The 22,721-nt window shown below is 31.8% G+C and overlaps 1 protein-coding gene across 1 annotated transcript in view; it reads right to left on the bottom strand.

The window, feature by feature from the left end:
- The window catches only part of LOC117166883 (glutathione S-transferase 1-1-like), a 38,840-nt gene extending 16,507 nt beyond the window's left edge, over window positions 1–22,333 (bottom strand). Inside the window, exon 1 of the mRNA XM_033351303.1 lies at window positions 22,236–22,333. The gene's annotated coding sequence lies outside the window, so the exon portion shown is untranslated. The remainder of the gene's footprint in view (window positions 1–22,235) is intronic.
- Between the last annotated feature and the right edge of the window lie 388 nt (window positions 22,334–22,721).

The following is a 22,721-nucleotide window of genomic DNA, read 5'->3' as shown; positions in this document are numbered from 1 at the left end:
TAGTTTTCTTTCGACTCTTGCATTTCTCAAAGTTTGAGACCGATATTTTATGTATAAAAAAAGTTCAAACGTTAAAAAAATGTTGAGGTTCAGAAAAAAGATGAAATAATTTTCAGTCAAGTTCCTACAAAAATGCTGTACCTAAACGTACTTTATTGTTCTCTAATACATTTCCCAAAGTTTCAGCTCGATATTTTATTTACAAAAAAAGTTCTTAGGTTCAAAAAAACATTCAGTCAACTGAAAAACTGTGGTCGGTAATATAGGTATTTAGCTGTGCCACATGCCCTTAAAATATCTTCATTTTATAAATCTCTAAATATTCTTTAGTTACTTACCGACAGAAAATAAGAAAGATAGTCCACTCAACGGAAGTACAGAATGTAAAAGAAAGCGTTAAACCTGTTGCGTTACTTGTCAAATTAAAAAAAATTATTTTCTACTTATTCTCATAATCGAAATACAATAGTATATAAAGAAAAGAGTAAAGCAGAGCTTAATCATTTATTCATTTCAGTTCGATACAATATTGAATAAGAGTACCAGCAGAAGGCAAACTAGAAATCAGGCTCTCTTTATATTTTTTACCCTTTGATACTTACCTTCAATTGGTAACTTTTCTTACCAACAGTGAATATCTTCTCTGAAATTGTCTACTCTATGCAACAGTCTTCTTTAAATTACGGAATGTTTTAATAAAACCGTTTTTAAAATCTAATTTTCAAGAACTTATAGAGAAAGTTTGAATAAGGCAAATGTCTAATTCGATCATTGAGTTTTGAATCTAAAGCGAGGGGAATTCCGGCAACAAACATGAACGTCTGTCGTAAACATGCCTGTTATCGTTTCACATTGATAATTTATTAATAATAAGGCAGCTAGACGACGCCGTTGGATAATGTGTAATTCTTTCCATACTGTTACGTAAATCCGAAGGACGGCGCCTAGCTAAAAATAGACGAGAACGAGTCACTGTCTCGTGTTTATCGTGAGCCGTCGTTCATTTCCCACTACATGTTTTATATGGAGGCGTTCCTATTGAACACTCCGAAACTTAAAACCAATGCAATCGAAATCGGCTGCTTCTAATTTCAAAGTGATTAATGGTCGATGCATCTGAAGTGAAACATTTTCAGTTTGAGCGCGGTCAGTTTTGATTAGAGTTTCGCGCTTAATATTCAAATTTTAAAACGCCCAAACTAAAATGTTTCGAATTTAGAAATAAAATAGTTTAGAAATCCAATTTTGATTTGTGAACTTTTTATGCTCTGATTTCGGTGCATAAAATGGTTTATAAAAAATTAGATTTCATTTCGATCTTAACTAGATTTTTTAAATAGTGACCAAGGGAAAAAGAATCGATTGGATGAAAAATATTTGAATCGGAAAATTGAAGAATTCCGAGTCACGCGAATTGCGGTCTATCGCTTTGTCCAAATTGTAATCGGTCTCACAAGTTTAATTATTTCAATGGATCACCGCATAGCGACCAACGATTCAAGCAAATTCTATTCAATTTTTTTGTATCGGGACATTTACCGGCTGAGTTTCTGATATTTCACACAAATCAGACAGTGAATGTCGTTCCAATTAAAAACAAAAAGAATAATTTCATTCTGCAAGGATTGCCTCTGAATACGATTAAGAATTATTACAATTGAGGCATGAATATTTTACCTGAAATTATTAACGGGTATCTATTTTTGTTTAAATATTGCCTAAAGGATTACATTTCTTTTTCAATTGGGAAATTGTAATTATATGAATAGATTGGTTGAAAATCAGCCACATCAAAAAAATCCACCACGAAAAAGACTTTTTTCATTTGGAATATCCTGAACTACCTTATAGTGTCTTCAATTAGTGAAGTATGTGTCTGAAGTATGTATGTGAAGAATTTTGAACGACCTTGTACTATAATGAAACATCTTGAAGCATGTAAAAAATTTCGAAGTACTTGATATATCTTGAACTACCTTGAAATAGTATGAAATACCTTGAAATCTCTTGAAGTTTGTCAAATATCCTGAATTTGCTTGGAATATCTTGTAGTACCTTGAAATATCTTAAAATACCTTGAAGTATCCTGAAGTACCTAAAAATATCCGGAAGTCTTTGGGATGTCATTAATTACCTTGAAATATCCCAAAGTATTTTGTAATACCTTCAAGTACCTTGATATATCGTGATGTATGTGAAGTATTATAAAGTATATGAAATATCTTGTAATATCTCGAACTCTGTGAAATATCCTTAAGTACCTAGTGAAGGGATTATATTGACCGACGATGAAAATAATCGTTTATTATATTGGAATGTTAATTTTGGCTTTAGCGTCAAGATAAATTTTTCAATTAATTTTTAATTGAACATTTACATCAAATTGTTATCAGTCTCGCAGTTTACAAATACAAATAAAGTTTAAATGAGGAAATTATTTTTTCATAATTCATACGCATTGGAATTTCCACCAGGTTGGTTGAAAAAATCTCATTTATCACAAATCGAATGTCAAATTTCGATATAATATCATAGTAACTAGTTACATATTTTGTGTTACAAATTTTATTTATTATTTATAACATAGAAATTCAGCCAACTATTATTAGGATAATACATTTTTAATTTCTAGGAATTGCACTAGACCCTTATATTATATTACAAATTGGATTAATTTGTCCTATTATTGTAAGAGCAACACATTTCGTTTTTAAATCATATTACATAATTTATTATTTTGACCAATTATTATATGAACAACACATTTTGTAATTTATTTATTTTTAAACTTGTGCAAACATTACAAAAGACACTTAAGACTGTACTAAACAAAATTTGAGCGCCACCATTGTGCGCCGAAACGTTTGGTTCATTTACAAATTAATTGAATTATTTATCCTGACCCTACAGCCAAAATTAACATCGATTATTGTAAACGATTATTATCCTCAAGTACCTACAAATAATATGAAGTACCTTGTAACATCCGGAAGTACCTTCAAATACCATGAAGTACCTTGAAACATCCGGAAATACCTTAAAATATTCTGAAGTATTTCGAAATAATCACCAAGTCACTAGAATATCCAGAGGGATTGTAACGTCTGTTACTTGACCAATTACATTTATTATATTTGTCGACTTTATAAATAGAAAAATTTAAATATTATGATGACACTTCTGGAAATTGTTCCAAACGTATAAGGACACATCTATCTGGCCAATTTATTATTATTATTACACCATAATAATAAATTGGCCAGATAGATGTGTCCTTATACGTTTGGAACAATTTCCAGAAGTGTCAACATAATATTTAAATTTTTCTATTTATAAAGTCGACAAATATAATAAATGTAATTGGTCAAGTAACAGACGTTACAATCCCTCTGGATATTCTAGTGACTTGGTGATTATTTCGAAATACTTCAGAATATTTTAAGGTATTTCCGGATGTTTCAAGGTACTTCATGGTATTTGAAGGTACTTCCGGATGTTACAGGCCAATTTGATTTTTTAATATGTTTAAATAGTGCAATTTTAATCATTTTTCATAATTATTTAACTCGAACGGATTAATTACATTTATTAAATTAAACCTTTTAATAAATAATAAATTTCCTAAAATAATTAAAATTATCACTATATCCGTCAAATTATCAACCCCTCGGTAATTATGTTATCCACTTATACTTCTAAATTATTTTTTTTTAATGCGGATTGCAAAAAATCACAAAATGTTCGCCATCATAAATCCCCCAACAAATTGAAATGAATTCGAAGGCATTCAAATTCGCTTTTTTTGTATTATAATCTTCAGAAGTCTTTGGATTCTTTTTTCTTTAAATTCGATTCCGAAGGCGATTGAAACCACCAATTTAAACCGACTCCCTTCAGCAAGGGTCGATCGAACCCGCAAAAACCTTGAATTCCGAGGGGAAGGTGGAAATACCTACACAATGCTGACTAGAGTTCTAAAGCTGTTCTATTCTGTACTATACTATACCTATATAGTTGTAGGCGCCAGTGTATGATGTATGTATGTCATGTACTGTGTATAGAACGTATGAAAGCAGACGGAACGTGTCAGAATATGTGTGAGCCTGTAATGCGTTTATGTATGTGAATATGTAAACTTGAAAAGTGTGGAGTGCAGTCTGTAGTTATAGACTTGGGGTAGGGCAGTGGAAATTTCCACTGTTCCCGCACAGGCGGTCAATACTCTCTCCATTCTGGAACTTGTGGCGCACGACGGGTATGCATGCATGCAGACGCATACATACACTTACAGGTGTTTCATCCAAGAAATTCCAATACAGTTACATACATTTGTATGCACAATTGTATATGTAGAGTATTCTTTCAACCACTTCCAACTAGTAAAACTCACACACACACACACACACATCTATCCACATTCCGACGTCAGCACCATCTCGAAGAGTGCCTTCGAACCGGTCGCCAACCGAAAAGCAAAACCCGAGATCGGTAAAATCCAGCCCTAAGAAGCAGAACCTTTATCTGCATAATCGACGGTTTCTGCTCACTTAGTTTAAATGACAAAAGAGTTTATTACAAAAAAATATTGTTCTTGGGGCAAATAACTACTAAAAATTCGGTTCAGTGGAAGTACATAATTATTCAGGATTATACAAAATGATGGTCAAAATATGTAAACTTCTAACCAAATAGTTGAATTTTGAACCATGAGGATTCATTTTCAACTGAAAAAGATACATCTTTAACTACATAATTGAATTGTACAATACAAAAAAAAAATCAATTTTCCACGAAAAATGAAACACTCATATATTAAGCTAAAAAATTAATTTTAAAATATGTAGTTAAATTTTCAACCAATGAAATGAATTTTCAACTGAAATAAAGAATCTTATCTTCAAATAAGAGGATTACTTTTTCAACAAAATACCAAAACTTTCAACTAAAAAAGATACATTTTCAACCAAAAAGATGAATTTTCCAGCAGAAGGATTAATTTTCTAGCAAAAAAGACGAATTTTCCAACTACTACATGAATTTTCAGACCAGTAGTTAACTTTTCCACAAAATAGTTCAGTTTTTAACAAACAAAAAAAAGAATTTTCAAGCAATGATGATCGTAATTTTCTACCCAATAAATGAAATGATAATAAGAACATGTATGAATTTTCAACTAAGAAAGATAAATTTTTATAAAAATTAATTAGTTTCATTTTTATCTAAAAATAATTCATTTTTAACAACAAAAATAAGAATTTTCATCAATATAGTTAAATTTTCAACGAAAGAAATTATTTTTATACTGAAATAATTGAATTTGGGTGAAACCTAAAATGATATTTATACAAAGAAGATTTACTTTCTATAAAAAAAAAGTCTTCAACAATGTAGTTAAATTTTTAACCAAGTTGCTAAATTTTTAACTAAAATGAAGAATCTGCCAAACAAAAAATGACTTTGGTGCAAAAAATCGAAATAGTTACACTTTAAATTAAAAAAATTAGTCTTTTACAAAGAATAACGCATTTTTAACAAAAAAGGTTAATTATCAACCAAATAGTTACAACAAAAATAATTTTTAAACAAATTGGTTACACTCTCAACAAAGCTGTTGAATTTTCAACGAAAAGGTTAATTTCTCACCATAAGACACAAATTTATAACCAAATACATTAATTTTCAAGCAAGTAGTAGCATTTTTAAATAAAAAGATTAATTTTTCATACGGGATAGAGTAATTAAATTTTATGTAAACAAATTATTTTTAACCAAAAAAAAAGAAACGTTTTTTGAACAAAATAGTTCAATTTTTCTCTAAAACATTGCAATTAAAAAAATTTTCAACACAAAAAGACAAACTTTCAACAAAAGAACTGAGTTTTTAACCTAAAATTACTTTTAACAAAAGTGTTAAACTTCCTGGAAAGTAGATTAGTTTTACATGAAGTAGTTGAATTTTTAACCAAAAGCATTATTTTTCAACAAAGAAAATTTATTTTCTACCAAACAGACGAATCTTCAACAAAATACATGAATTTTTAACTAAAAAAGATCAATCTTTAACCGAAAATAGAATAGTTAAATTTTCATTTAAGAAAATTAATTTTTAAAAAAGGAGTAAATCTTCAGAAAACAGTTGAAAACTATTTGGAATGTCTGTTAGTGGGAAAACAATACCAGACGATAATAAAAAAGAATTTTTAATATTTTCTAATCGATAGAATAAGTATGTGTTAATACATTGTATGCTTTGAAAATAAAGGCAGTTTATTCAATTGAAAATAATTAGTACTTAAATTACCGTAATGTATTTAATTAAACATACCGCAATACCGAAAACAATGCTATAGACTAAGCAATATCCCTGTTTTTCGTTTTGTTATTAAATTTCTTTATAAAAATGATAAAACTTATTGTTTTATAATTTTATTCGACAACGACAATTGCGAAAATTTTCGCACCCTTGACAAGGACCGACCGATTTGTTTTTACATCACAATTGTTTGTTTTTTTAAGCATAGATTGTAGAGAAAAATGTTAAATACAAAATAGTTGTGGTTTAAAAGTGCCTTATGAAAAATCAACACCTCTCTTGAGAAATTTGGAAAACTAGAAGGAACTTCTTTTAATTATACACAATACACAATTTATTTTACATTATACACAATTTTCCTGCAGAATATTTTCATATTAGGCAATATTTATAAAAATAAATAATGAAAATCGTTAAAATAGAGGTCTTTTCCAAAATTCACCATCGCTCAAAAATTAAAATGCACATGCAAATGCCTGAGACTTTTTTTTAAAGATTGAGTTTAAATAATTTAAATATAATAGTTTAAATAATTAATCATTCATTCTATTTGAAAATGGAAATTTTTTGGAAAAGTAGTATTAATTCTATATAATTTTTATTTAGTATGATATACCTTATAACTTAATAGAAAAGAGGAAAGCTGAACTTGAAAATTAGGAATTGGCAGTTCTTTTAGCTTTTTTTGAAATTCAATTAATTTATAGAAAACTTTGAAAATCCCCTAATTTTTTTCGTTTTTGACATACATATGTGGTAAACATTTAAATCTGAAGGGTTGCTATACTGTACTAGAAACCCAACTAAAATGGGAAGTGTTCAGAAGAGCGAAATAAAATTATCTAAAATCGAAATCGCCATTTGAAGAAAAAACAAAGGTTTACTCTAGAGCTGAAGTGTTTTTGAATTGAGGCCAATAAAGTATGATTTACAAAAATTATACAGTAAAGGGAAATTAAATTTGTAAGTTAACAATCTCAAAGAGACATAAACCTAAAATAAGAACAGACTCGGTTGCAGATCGCGAACAAAAGTGCAATTTTCAGTTTAAACAAAAAATAAATACCTTTTCCCGGGATATTAAGTTGCTAAACGGGGAGAATCTTAGGAAATATTGTTTCTAATCGCAAGGCAAAAATTTAAGCAAACAAAAAACCTTTTAATAGTGGCTTTTTGTAGAAAATGTCGATTTAAGATTTTACTTTGGAATTTTATTGGTACTTTAGTACTAAAAAAGTGGCAAATAGTTTTAGTTAAGGACTTGTTCTTTGAGAAAAGGTACTTAATTATTTTACTGTATTAAAAAAATTAAAAAAGAGGAATATGGTCATAAAAAGATTTTTTTAGCAATTAAGAGGTTAGTTAGACAATTAAAAAAGAAGACCAGGAAAAAGAAGAAGTATCAGACAGTCGGTCATCTGGCTTTGAATTGTCATTGATTTGACCTCTATTTGACCTTCTATTTGACCTTTGAACAATTTAATACTTTGTTTTTGGGGCTTTCTTGGCACCCCTCTTGCGAAAAAAATATAATGCTAAATTGCTAACATAGTCGAACAGAATTACGTCACACATTTTAAAAAAAATTCTAGAATGGCGCATATATTTTTTTATTTGGAGCTTGAAATGTTATTAACCAATTTTTTTTTTAATTGTATGCAATTCAAAATATAGAAGCAGGTTAGAGACAAGTTGTGAGAAGAATGGTTTTCGAATGACAGAGCTATTTTATTTTAAGCTCTTTAAATATTAAAACTTTTGTGCGAATCTATTGTGTATATTTCACAAAGTAATGTTAAATGTATGATGTATTATGTACAATGTAAATTGTAGAATATAGTGCTTCACAATGTTTAAAAATTATTATGCGGTAGATGTTAGTCGCAAAATAACGGTCGAAGGTTAACGTGCTAACTGCTAACGATCGAAGCCCATAACTCGACGATTGCTAGCAGCTTTTATCGATTGACATAGCAATAAGCATTAATGAAAATGAATGACAAACGGTAAATACGTTCTGTGGATAAAATTAAATTTATTTTATAAGAGTTTTTAAAATTCTGATAAAGAGCCGTTCAAAAAGTACATAACACTGTTGGAAGGGGGGTGGCAGTTTTTTGTGATTATTTGTGGCTTAGGATGAGGGAGGAGTGAACGTAGAATATGACATCGCACATGGAAAATATAAATGTAAATGATAACTTTTTGAAATGCTGCAAAAAATTAAAATTACAAGTAGATTATCTACAATCTACATATACTTCAAAATCTTTGCCCTGATCCTCACTTAACCACCTTTTAAATAATTCCTCTTTTTTCTCCTTTTTCAAGAAAATTCCAGTTTTTGTCGTTCTTTCGATGAAAAGCGAACTTTATTAATAAAACTCAATAATAAACTTAGTGAAAAATTCAATTTAATCAGTATGAACTTGTTTCGTTGAAAACTCGTTTCCTTTGGGTTAAAGATTAATTTTTTAACTCAAAACTTAACTATTCTATTTTTGGTTGAAAATCTTTGATCGAAACTTCAACTGTTTTCTAGAAAAATCGTCTTTTTGTTGAATAATTCAGTTGGCATTTTTTTCTCATGACTAACAAATATTTTCTGGTTGAAAGTTCAACTTTTTTGTTGAAAGTTCATCTTTTTGGTTTGAAAATGCATCTCATTAAGTATTGTATAAATATGATCTTATCGATTAAAAATGCAACCGATTGGTTAAAAAGCAAATGTTTCGTCAAAAATGAAATTGTTTGATGAAACATTAATATGCTTGGGTAAGTGATTGAACTATTTTGGTGAAAAGTCGTCTTCTTTGGTTGAATTAAATCGTTTCTTATCTAATTTCAAAATCTTCTTTGATTTGAATAAAATCTTCGCTGAGAATTTATGTTTTTGGTAAAATTCGAGTGTTTTTTATCTGAAATTAGAAGAAACTGCTCCTGGTTGATGTTTAATCTTTTTGGTTCATCTTTGTAGGTTGAAAATACAACTATTTGGTTAAATATTCAACTATATTCTTGAAAATTCTCTGATTCATAATTAATTTGGTTGTTGAAAGTTCAATTATTTGTTTGAAAACTTAACCATCTTCTAAAAACAACGTCTTTTTGGCTTGAACCTAGGTAGCAATTTTTCGACACACTAACTACAAAGTGCCGGCAGACTCTGCGGATATATCATCAGGCCATGTCGATAAACCTTGAGACAGATGCGGATGCACATGTTGCTCATTATGCCGTCAGGCCTGCCGGCACAGCATGCTGAAATCCTGCCGTTAGCATAACTGCAGAGTGTGGTATGCAAGCTTGATGATACGACATCTGTTAACAGCAGGATGCCAGCATGATGTGCCGGCAGAGCGTGACGGCGTAATGAGCAACATGTGCACCCGCAACTGTCTCAAGGTCTACCGACATGGCTTGCTGATCTAGCTGCAAAGTCTGCCGGCACTGTGCAGTTATTGTGCGGGAAAATAGTAATAATAAGCTTTTTTATGGCCATAATCTTTTTCTTATATTCTAGACCTAATTTTAATTAAACTATATGACATGCTTATCGCACTGTTTCCCGCGAACTATCCAGGAACCAATATGGCAGTTGCATATATCCTGTACCCTATTCCAAGTACCCTTGTTAGGAGGTGTCATCGAACTTACATAAACTGCCGCGTAATTCGAACTTAATGTAAGTAAAGTTAAGTTTTTTAAAAGAAAATTATAAAAATCAGTGAAACAAAATATGAAATGTGGACTGTAGTTAAATAAATAGATGAACTGCAATTTGGTAGGAAGGTAATTTGTGGCTAACAGCAAGTAATGCAAATTTTTTACTGTTGTTCAAAACATACCCCCCTGAAAACCTTTCTTTTTCCTTTTCAATAATACTTTTCGACTTTACAGTTCAACTTTTCATTGTGCTACAACTCACGTTTCATACATATTTTGTCCACTTCTTTCTTATAATTTAAAGCGGCTAGTATCCCGTCTGTATCCTTTAGAATTTCACCCTTGCTATTTCTCATGCCGCCTAACATTGTAATTTTACCTCCCTTCATACTGATCAACGCCCACTTATAAAATAGTTCCTTGTTTCTTTCAAAATCATTTTTCATTTTCTTCTCTTCTTCTGTTTTGATTTTATCTTTACTTTTCGTGACTAGTATTATTAATTTCCTCTTTTCTGTCTGTAATAATTTTCAAGTCTATTTCTCTCCTTATCGCTAAGGCCTGTGATGTTCAACTTTCCGTTATTCGCTTCTTTCTTCTCTTCGGCGCCTCCTTAAGCTTGTATATTTTATGTTTTAATGTAGACGTTTATCGAATGTAATCGACGAAAAAAATTTCCTTAAGAGGGGGGAGGACTTTTTTATTTGTGACATCACCCTAGGGGGTTCCAGTTTTTGCGCTTATATTATTATTACACCATTAAGCCATTTCCCTTTCGGGGTAGGCGTGACTCACTCGGTAGGGGAAAGGGGTAGTGTGTGGAAGGGATAGAAATTTTTTCAGATTGATCCAGAATTCTCGTGCTATTTAAGTAAATAACAAGTTCGTACCGCAACATTGCTCCGAACCAGGTTACTGATCAATCTCTCTAGCAATCACCCCAAGCGAAGAACCTCACGAAGTCGTTATGTAAGGTTCCCCACTTGGGTCCATTAGTGGCCAAGGTCTTTTGTTTCAGGCTTCATTCACTCTACTGACACTCTTTTTATTAACTATTTGCCGTCATACTTTCCTGTCCTGGCATACTTCTCTAGCTTCTTTTATGTCCATGCATTTTTTCATGCAGGCTCTCGTGTTTCTGTGACTTCTTATGTCTCTTCTAACTAGGGTCTCATTCACACATTCTAACCATTCCTTCCGCGGTCTACCTCTGGGCACGCTGCCATTTACTTTACCTTGATACACTTGTTTCGTTAGTAGTTTATTTGGCATTCTCTCAACATGTCCGAACCATCTTAGCCGATTTCTTTCCCATGTGTCCACTAGCGTCTCTTCTGCACCACATTCTTTTAGAATTGTCTCGTTACTTACTTTGTTCATCAGGGTTTTCCCACATATTATGCGCATGAATCTCATGTCAATTGCGTTAATTTTACTCTTATCTTTTTCTTGATAAGTCCATGTCTCGCTACCGTATAGTACTGTCGGTACAAATATGGAATTATGTATTGCCATTTTAGCCTTATTTGATATATTTTTACTTCTGATAAGGGGACCTGCTCTACCAATAACCTTCTTACCTTCATTTATTCGTCTATCTAATTCCTCATCTATCTTCCCGTCCCTAATAAATAAGCTACCAAGATATACGAACTTATCAACTTGTTCAATTCGTTATCAACGCGTTAATTTTGAGGCCCATGCTCTTCATGCTTGCATCTAGTTTATTCAACATTCTTTGTAAGTCTTCGATAGACTCTGCCATAATAACCTTATCATCTGCGAACGCTAACCCACGTACCCTTACTGTTTGGAGATCCACACCCTCTTCGTCGAAGAGAGCCATTCTTAAACACTTGTCCATAAATAATATAAATAACCATGAAGACATAACGCATCCTTGTCTAACTCTTTGAATAATATCGAAACAGTCACTCAGTTTCCCATTCACTCTTACACTCGCTTTGCTACCTGTATATATTGTTTTCATAGCTTGTAGGATCCATTCATTGACTCCATACTCTTTCAGGACCTCCCAAAGTTTACTGCTATCTACCTTGTCAAAAGCTTTTTCTAGGTCAACAATGCACAGAAAACTTTTTTTCCTACTCTCAAACTTTTTTCTGTTATTTGCCTTAAGATGAATATTTGATCCGTACATGACCTTGCTGGCATTAGCCCACTTTGGACTTCCCAAATCTTTGCTTCTGTTATTTTCATTACCCTACGAATAAGTATTTTTGAATATATTTTACTTACGGTGCTTAATAAGGTAATCCCTCTGTAATTATTGCACTCGTTTTTATCTCCCTTTCTCTTGTACATTGGTACGATAATAGTTTTTTCCAATCGCCTGGGACGTCTCCCATCTCGAAACATAAATTTATCAATTTGCACACTCTATGTGGTATGTACTCGCCACCGTGTTTAAGCATTTCAGCGTTAATACCGTCTACCCCGGCAGCTTTACCGTTTTTCAAGTTCTTAATTATATCCATAACCTCAGTGACACAAACTTTCTCAATTGAGTTTTCCATTGCATCGTGTTCAACATCGCAGTTGTGGTGTCCTGTAGCTTCATCTCCGAATTGTTTTCTGAAATAGTCTCTGAAAGCCTCTAGTATTCCGTCTGCATTATATACCATTTCCCCCCTACGATTTCTCATGTTGACAATTTCTGTACTTTTGTTTCCTTTCATTTTTTTATAAAGTAGTTTCCTGCTTCCTTCAAAGTCGTTTTGTATTTTTATCTTTTCTTCTGCTCTAATTGTATCTTTACTTTCTTTAACTAATCGTTTAAGTATCCTGTTTTCGCGTCTATAATTATTTCTACGTCTACTTCTTTTTTCATTGCTAAGACCTGCAATGTTCAAAGTTCTCTTGTACGCTTCTCTTTTTGCTTTTTGGGCAGCCTGGATTTCATCATTCCACCACACATCACCAGAAATTCTTCCTACAACTGCGGTACCACACACTTCGATCGTACATCTAACAAGGATATCCCGTAACATTCTCCAGGCGCCCTCTATATCTTTGTTTTTTATACGTTCCTCCCATGTTGCCCTACCTATGCTTTCAATTATCTCATTTTGGAAATCTATTCGCACATCCGGTTTCTGTAGGTTCTCAATTTTGATTCACGTTTGGTTTGCTTTTTTGGTTCTCTTTTTTCTCCATCCCCGACCTAAGTTAATTTTTGAGATCACAAGGTAATGATCAGTATTGCATTCAGGACCCCTCATGACTCTTGTATCTTTGACTAACTCTCTTAGTCTTTCATCCGCAACAACAAAGTCAATTATACTGCGGCTATTTTCTTTAGACCAGGTGTACAAGTGGATCATTTTATGCCTAAACCAAGTATTTGTAATAAACAGACCCCTTTCTAAGCATAGACCAACTAATTTATCTCCGTTATAGTTTGATCTTGGATCCCCAAAATTACCTAATACTCTTTCAGTATCCTGATTTTGGATGCCCACCCAACAGTTCATGTCTCCTAGTAGAATTACTCTTTCCCGTGTTCACATATGTTTATTGTGTCATTTAAAGTGTCCAAGAAGGCGTCTTTTACTTCTCTAAGATCACTATCAACCGGCGCGTAGCATGCTATGATAAATAGCCTTCGGATTCCTACTTTCATTCTAGCCCGCAGGTCTCCGAGATGCTGCTTTGCTCTTTTATTCAAAATCAGACCTACTCCTTGTTTACCATGTGATTCACAGTCTACTCCTGACCCTATTTCAAATCCGCCTTTTAATACGCCGTTTTTTATGTCTTTGGTTTCGCATCCCTTTTTCTTTGTTTCAGACACACTTAAAATGTCTAGTTTCTTCACGTCCATAGTTTCACGCAATTCTTTTATCTTTAGATCATTTACTACCCTAGCATTCCAAACACCCAGTCTCCATTCGTCGCTTAAATATATGATAAAAAAGGGGAGGGGTAGAAAAAGTGTTCAGAATAACAGTTCGTAATTTTTTAACTGCCCCTATAAGTGGCAGCTTTTTCAAGAACTTGTCGAAATTATCGGTTTTGTATGGGAATAATTCCAGACAGATTTCATTGATTTTCGTATTTAATAAATTCCGATGAAATATTTATCCGAAGGTATATAATAAAATATATCTGAATTAAACAAAGATCTTATTAATTAAATCAAATCCAAAAAAACAAACCAAGTTATGCTCCTTCTAAGGACACATGCGCAAGAGACCATTACGCAATACAAATATGGCGTCGCTTCCGTTTCGCAATTTTCCACCTGCAGCCTTCGGATGATTCTGAATATCTTCAGAAGCTAAAATTGAGAGCAGTTAAAGAAAAAAATTGATCTATAGGTCTGAGATAATCTACAGTTTAATTTCCTATTCTATTTCTCCATGTCTCAGCCTCCCAGAGACGCAAAAAGACGTAGTCACAGGAACACTTCAGGCTTGAGGCTAATTGTGAGAATCATCAGCAAGTCTGCAGTCACGTGACACAATTTGAATGCAGCATGCAGCAAGAATCTTTAAATAGCTGTCTGTACTCGGTGGGAATGCTCGCCTGCCTTTGCTTATAGCTAACCTTACAGCTTACACTCATACCGATAGAATGCAGTTCGACGATTTGGACCTTTTGCTCGAAACTTGTGCAGGTTGTAGCCGGCAACATAAGGAAAACGCCGGAATTCCTCGATGGCATATTCTGCGATCGTCTGTAGGAAGCTGCTATGTATGGCGTAGTGTCATGTATAGCTATGTCTCTCTATTTTCGTTTCTCCGTGATTACTTTCACTTAGGAACAAAGAGAAGAACTGCTTATTTCAAAAGTGTGGCATTTTCAAAAGAAAAATGTCAGAGAAGGATATGAGAAAGGAGGAAGTGAAAAGATTTTCGTCAAAGTATACGTAACTTAAAATTTTTAAATTCTCTTATTAGACAATAGGAGTTTGCATGAATTTTAGATCATATATTTCTTAAATCCTGTATGAAATTATGAAAACTTTTAATTAATTTAAAAAATTTCTAATACTTCTTTTCTGAGAAAGAAAGTATTCAAACAACTCTATGACCTTGAAACGCTACATCCTGCATAACGCTTAACCAATTAGAATAATGGTATGCACAGTAGCTCTATTGACTAACGTTAAGTACCCAGCTAACAGCTGGGGAAAAGATTTGCAGCCATCCACATGTCTACTTTTGGCACATGCGCACCGCCACACTTTACAAATCTCGGTTTTAGTGAAATTTTCAATATTTTGAGCACTTTCTTGGGGCTTTCTTCATACTTAAAAAAAAATTTTAAATAATAAACATAAAAATAGGTTATCTTTACTCCAATCCCTAAAGGACATTTTAATTCCCCAATCAACATCACCCAGTAAGATTTCTGCATAAACATGAACATTTTTCTATCCTATTTAAAACCTGATTCTTCCACCGACCTCTAATTTCGCCGAAATTTAATTCCCTGCAGTTCACATAGCGGCGGCAACAACTCTGAATTATTTTGTGTTCCCGAAACAGGACAAAATTTACATTTATTTACTTTCTTCCATTTCATTTAAAAAATATCTATAATTAATTGTTTTTCATTTTGTAAAGTTGGATACATGTCAAATTTAATTAATTCCTTTCATTTTTTCCAGAAAATACGTATATTGAATTGTTTTTCATTCCGTAAAGTAGCATTTATTTTAATTTATTTAATTCCCTCTTATACCTTCAGAATAAATCTTTATGACATTGTTTGGAATTATAAAATGTAGTATACATTTTAAATGAACTTAATCCCTACTGGTAGCTTCAGAAAATATCGGTTTCAAAATATTTTTAAAGCCTTTTTCTGGAATACAAGTTTACAAGTTTAAATTTTCGTGAACCTTATGAATAAGATTTGTGATATCTTGAAACAAATAAAGACATAAATATAATATACTTTCTAAATGTATAAGCTATAAATAAAGTGAAAGGGAAAAATATATACACATGAAGTAATAGTTGATTAGACACTCAGACTTCACCTCAGAGGTCCGTGGTTCGATACCTGAGCCGGTACCTCTGGAAATTTTTCAATGTACCTTTACCGAGGTTCTGGTGGTTCGGAACCCACCTTAAGCTGTAAGTCCCCCCATCTTGTACTTGACTGCAACCCAGTCCGTCAATGATGGGGTGAAAGCCAGGCTTTGTCCAATATGTCTGGGCAGACTGCTCTCATCAGATCACTTGATTGCATTATAAAAATGCGTCCGTGACTGAGGATATATACCGGGACAGGCCCGTGAAAAATGATCAAATAAAAATCCAACTCTAACCAAAAATGCCTTCGACATGTTGGGGAGTATAAGCCTGTGACAACATTTCAACACAGAAATGTGTTTTTTTTATAATAATAAACGAATAATTAGGTGAAAACCAAGATAAGAAACGAAAATGAATTAATAATACTAAATGGATATATAATTTAGTAGATAATCAATTAATGGATGATAATTAAGTGACACCACAATAAATATTATTATTTATTTATATCAATGAAAGACTTCTAGGTTTTCATTTTATTGATCCTGACTACGGATGTTCGTATTTTTCAATTCCATTCACTACTGTTCTTTGAAAATTTTCTAGGTACACTAAAGGGGATTGATTTTTCTCAAAATATTTTTCCGGCGGTTTATAAGACGACCGGAAAATCAAAAAATTCAATTGAATTACATTTTTTAATATTGATCAATGCAAACCTTCTTATTAAGCACTGATAACACTGATGTTCACTTTTTATGCCAGCTCAATTGAAATGCCAGATATTCACGCAAAAAATTTAAAACTATACTTTCAACACATTAGAAAAAATATTTAAATTCTTTTTTTAAATTTCCTCAAGAAATTACATTCAATTTTTAGTGCTCCTTTAAATTAATCCGGAAATGAAATATATTTAAAAATATGAAACCTAATGTAACAACCCCATCTCACGTAATAGGGGCCATCCATAAATGGGGTCAAACATTTTTTCCTCTTTTTTTACTTCGCCCTTCCCCCATGCAACAAGCCGTAACTAAATGAATTGGACATTCCCCTCCTCCCAACCACGCCTATCTTATCCATTTTTTCAAATATTGTCAGCCATATCTTATTAAGGACAGTCAGTTACTTCCCATGCGAGACACCTTAATTATCAAATAATTATGAACATGAAACAATAAACAAACATTAACATGCAACTTTTTTTTCTTTTTACTTTACTTCTCATAAATTAAAACATAGAAAAAGCTGTGTCATCTAGTAAAAAATATCCTAAAAAAACTGAATACATTTTTTTTAATTACTAGTACTGTTTTTTAATAAATATTATCCAGTTTCTCACAACGATTTAGAAGACTGCATACCTTTATAAACGTATTAAAATATGTTTATACTTTCTACCTAATCTATCGTCAAATCTTGAAATAAGAATCACCAAATCTAACTAAAGTTGTACGTATTAGTGAATAGTGAAAAGTCCGATAACTTTAAAACACGCAGAATTGGCCATTTCGAAAATTGTGAAAAAAGTTTTAAATATGCATAATTAGTAAATGAATATGTTATACAGACTTTTTTTATTATTACACCATTAAGCCATTTCCCTTTCGGGGTAGGCGTGGCTCACTCGGTAGGGGAAAGGAGTAGTGTGTGGCAGGGATAGAGATTTTTCAGATTGATCCAGAATTCTCGTGCTATTTAAGTAAATAACACGTTCGTTCCGCAACACTGCTCCGACCCAGGTTGCTGATCAATCTCTCTAGCAATCAAGACTTTAATGTCCAAAATCCCCTCAAAACAATGAAAATAGTGTAATTTTTCATGAAAATAGGGGACCAAATTCTTTCAATGAAAAAACGTAAGAGTTCCTATTTTAAATTGAATTTTTAACCAAATGGTGGAATTTTCAACAAAATTTTTGCTTTTTCAAACAAAAAATATTAACACCAAATGAAAACAATTTCATTTTAACAGTTATTTTTTAAACTTTAAAAGATGAATTAACAATAAAACAGTTAACATTCAGCCAAGAAAGATAAATTTTTAAATAACTAATTAAATTTGCAACAACAACAAAATTAATTTTCAACTGAACCGTTGCATTTGCAACCAAAAAGTTGAATATTCAATAAAAAGAGACGTATTTTCACACAAATATGTAAATTTTTTACTAAATAGTTCATTTTTTAACATTCAAAGACGAAATTTCATACAAAGGTTCCGATTTTCAAACAAAAAATATATAGATTAAACTTCAACCGAAGGCAGTTTCATTTCACACACCAAATAGTTCAAATTTGAAGCCAAAAATACCAATTTTTCAGAATTCAATTAAATGATCAACCAAAAAATTAATTTTCAATCAAACAGTTGCATATACAACAAGATAGTTAAATTTTCACAAAACAAGTTAAATTTATAACAAAATAATTGAATTTTTAACCTACAAAAATGAAATTTCAACCGAATAATCTGATTTTCAAAAAACGGTTGTAGATTAATATTAAGCCGAAAACAGTTTTGTGTTCAAACAAATAGTTGAGTTTTCATGTCAAATAGACAAATCTTCCAGAAGAGAATTGAATAATAAATCGAATAATTGAGTGTTCCACAAAAACAAAATTAATTTTAAGCCAAGCAGTTGCATTTATAACCAAATCGTTACATTTTAAGCAAAAGATACGAATTTTCATTAAATGAATGGAATTTTCGACAAAAAAAGTACATGTTTAACCTAAAAAGATGGGATTTCAACCAACTGGTCGGATTTTTAATCAAAACATGGGGATTCAATTTAAGCCGACAAAATTTTAATTTCCAAACAAATATTAGACTTACAAGAACGTGTAACATTTCTATAATAGTAATTTTTTGTTAATAATTGTACAAAATGCACCAAATTTAAGAACAAAATACAATTAAATAAAAAAGATAGTTTTTTCTCGTATTTTTTGTACCAATATGAAAAAGAAAACCTAAAAATATTACCCAGATGTCCACTATCTATCAAAGCTTATTTTAAAACAGAGGAAAACATTTTTAAAACAAAAGTACACAAAACAAAAATAATTTTACAGGAACCTATAAATAAATACAATAAATTACAAAAAAATTACAGAAAATTATAACTTCAGTTGTTCTTTTTCGACCTGGAAGGGAAAATATTTCGAATATCTGCAATTAGATCATTTTAAATTAAAATATCTTGCAAGAAATGAAAACTGAAATAAAATACAACATTATAAAAAAGTAGAAAATTTGTCCGAATAATAAACAAACTTTTTACTTTCCTGTAATTTTGGTTGTAATGTATTGAATTTATTTACAGGATTCTGTAAAAAGAGAATATCTTTTAAAAATGAGAGACGAGGGGAATAGGCCATAGGAGAAAGAGTGTGAAATCTGTGATATATTATATTTCTTTGATACGTCCCAAAATGAAATGGGACAGTTTTAAAGTAAATATATTTTTAAATGTGAGTTTTTAAAATTATACAATAATACATTACAAAACTTTAAGCCTTACAAAATTTCAAAAGTACACAGTTGCAAATGAGAAACTTTTTCAATGAATATTTATAAGATGAAAGTATTCAACATTGAAGAATTCACAGAGTTAATTATTTTAAATTAAATGTTCTTAAATCAAATTTTCAGGATTATGATACATTGTAGAAAAAAATAACTAAACATTTCAAACATTCTACCTCTCAAAATTAAACAAATTTGTATCTTACAACTATTAATTTATAACTGCAATTATTTAAACAATTTAAATTAAAAGCATTCAAAGTACAGTCTATGTCTTTGAATTAAAATTTTCGAATCGACTGTCATTTCTTCAATTCTATTCAATACAAGTATGCATCGGTTTTATAACTTTTTACGCCGTGGATTTTAAATTGCAAGTCGTCTCGAGGTAAGTTCTATTTTTCTTTCTGAGTCTTGTCGTCGAAACGCAAAAAAGAAACATAATGTTGCATAATCTGAACGACAGTGACAGACGTTTCTGAAATATTCCGCTTGGAAAAATCTTCTGGGGCCTTGAGAAAAATGCAACGAATTGTTTGTCGAAATATTAGTTGAAAAGAATCAGCAAATGTTTTCACTGAATGATCAGTGAATTTGACTATTATTCAACAGATCGTTATTACTTTCGCAAGGTTACTTATTTATTCCCAAATGAAAATAATTTGAATCTCTTTTTGCAATGAGTAAATACATATTTCAATTCTTCAGGTGTTAACATTATTTATGTACATTGTAAGGCAACTGTTTCTACTTTCTCGAAAGTAAATTTAATTGTAAAATCAATATAATTTCATTTCACGCCAAGCAATCTAGAATGTTCGTTTTTTTCTCGAATTGGTTTAGAAAGCCGTTGAATCGATTCGTCTCTAACATGGCGGAAGTAAGATAGTAATTTAAAAGAATACCTATTAGCAAAGGTCACATCAACAATATTTGATGAGACATTTCTAAGTATGTAGGTACCAATTTGTTGAAAAAATAAAAACCCGTTATTACAGGTAGTATATAGACATCAAATTACACCGTTCGTTCGTGTATAAAAGATAATTGCAATCGACGAGCATTTATCCTGCAAACGGAAAATTAATTTTTAGTATTCTAGAATCTAGATGTAAATATTTTGAAATTTAATCGGACTTTCATAACATTTTATTGTGGTATTGGTCAAATGTAATACAATTACATATAGAAAAATGAAATTGTAAGAATTTAAAAGGAATATTGACAATTCAGGAACTGAATAAATTTTTCGCCAAAGCCCGTATAGAAATTTCCCCTGTTGGCCCTACTACAACAAGGTTTCTGGTCGGATCCCGGCCGGGCTACCTCTGGCTGGGTTTCATGGACTGGAACAGGTTGGCAGCCGATCAGGCTACATATTTCTCGAATCACCAAGTCGGGAGCTGGCCGGTTACTGTCCGGGCCAACCCTGCTTATATCTCATGGTCGGGAGCCGACAGAGCTCCCGTTATCAATTTTGGCATGTGCATCAGCAGAGATGTTACAATTTTCACTATTTTCACACAATGTTTAGTATGTACTTTCAAATTTACCGCCATGTGTATCCCTCTCGGCGTCTGGCGACTGCGTAGACACTCACTAATTTTCAGTTTCGCACTTACAACGAGAATGCACATTGCACTTACGGTGCGTCATTTCCTCGAAGTTTGCAAATAAAATCTAGATCCGTAATTAAAATTGACCTTGTTTCAGTAATCAGTCTGAAAACACCACTTGGTTCGCGGATAATTATTAGTTTTAATTGAATTATACTCTTGTAAATACATTTTTTCTGTGTACCTTCTTAACCTAAAATCACCACGTGGTTTACGACGTTAAACAATTGCTACGAGTTTCTATTATGAGTGTTGAAAATTCTACCCCAATTTCCTTGCCAGAATTGGGAAACTTGATTTGACCTTTAAAGTTCACCGTATTCTTTACGATGGGCCTTAAAAGACAAAAAAAGTTACACATTTTTCACCTAAAGCAATATTTTTAACCGCATTGTGGCCCGATTACCCGACCGGATCCCGGCCGGTATTCAAGCCGGGATCCAACCAGTTTACCGTGAAGTTTTTATCCGGATTCCCCGACCAGCGCCCAGCTTTAACCAGGGCTATCCGGCCGGTACCCGGCCGGATCCCTGATTAAATTCCTACACGGGAACAGCCGAACCTGTTACAAATTTCGGTAGGAAGTTTCAGAGACGCATCAATGAATCTTTATGCAGAAACTATTTCTAAGTTTTCCTGAACAGGCACAGAAATTTTATAAATGGTAACTACATAAAGTTTATCACGTATGTTTAAGAAAATTCTTAATCTTCAGTTAATCTAATATAAGTTTCAAGGATTTAAAACATATTTCCAGTTCATTAGTTCAATATGAAATATGTAGCCTATACTTTCCATAACAATATAAATAGTAAGAAATTATAAGTGAAGTTAATATACACGGAAAAGAATTTCTGGCGACGAACGAGTTAATCGAGAATTATAGTAAACTCGAAGAAAGTGTTCGCTTAGATTAGGTAAAACATTTATTTAGTTTGAGTTAAACATTTAGTTATTTTATATAAATCGTTCTCGTAAATCAGTAATGTTAACAAAGTTGCTAAGTTCGAGAATTTATTAATTTTAACAGATTGTGTTTAATTTTATTATCTTTAGATTAGAAAAACATTTAGTTGTAATAGAAATATATTAACTTACAGCAGTCAATTTTTCGCCTGGTATCGAGAAAATAAATTTCCCTGAAATCCGTATAATTTATTAGGAGGTCAAGTTTGTTTTTCGCCACGCATTTCTTGATATTTCAATATAGTTACCGCCTACAATCAAAAAACTTGTAAATAATTATTACTGCAACGCAAACTCTATTTTAATATTAACATTCGCGCACATTTTAAGTAGTAAAAGCGTTTAATTTTCTGAATTATATCTGAACTGTCACTGTTTCCGATCAGACTGTCGCCATTTTAGTTTGCTGCTCCCATAATACACCGGTACTCTTCCAATAATTCCTTCAAGCACATATTCTTAACATCTCTATCATAGCTATATTTATTACGGACTTGACTATACGATACCCCTGCGGTATATGGAAAATTGTTAAAAATATTCATTTTCGCTGACGCGATCACTTTCCAACAGTTTCGCTAGAATAAGGAATAAATATCCCTGCCGCAGCTCATTTTT

Source organism: Belonocnema kinseyi, chromosome 2 (genome assembly GCF_010883055.1).
Source record: "Belonocnema kinseyi isolate 2016_QV_RU_SX_M_011 chromosome 2, B_treatae_v1, whole genome shotgun sequence".
Taxonomy (NCBI): domain Eukaryota; kingdom Metazoa; phylum Arthropoda; class Insecta; order Hymenoptera; family Cynipidae; genus Belonocnema; species Belonocnema kinseyi.
Note: the sequence above shows the minus strand (reverse complement) of the source record. Positions and strands in the feature narration are given on the sequence as shown.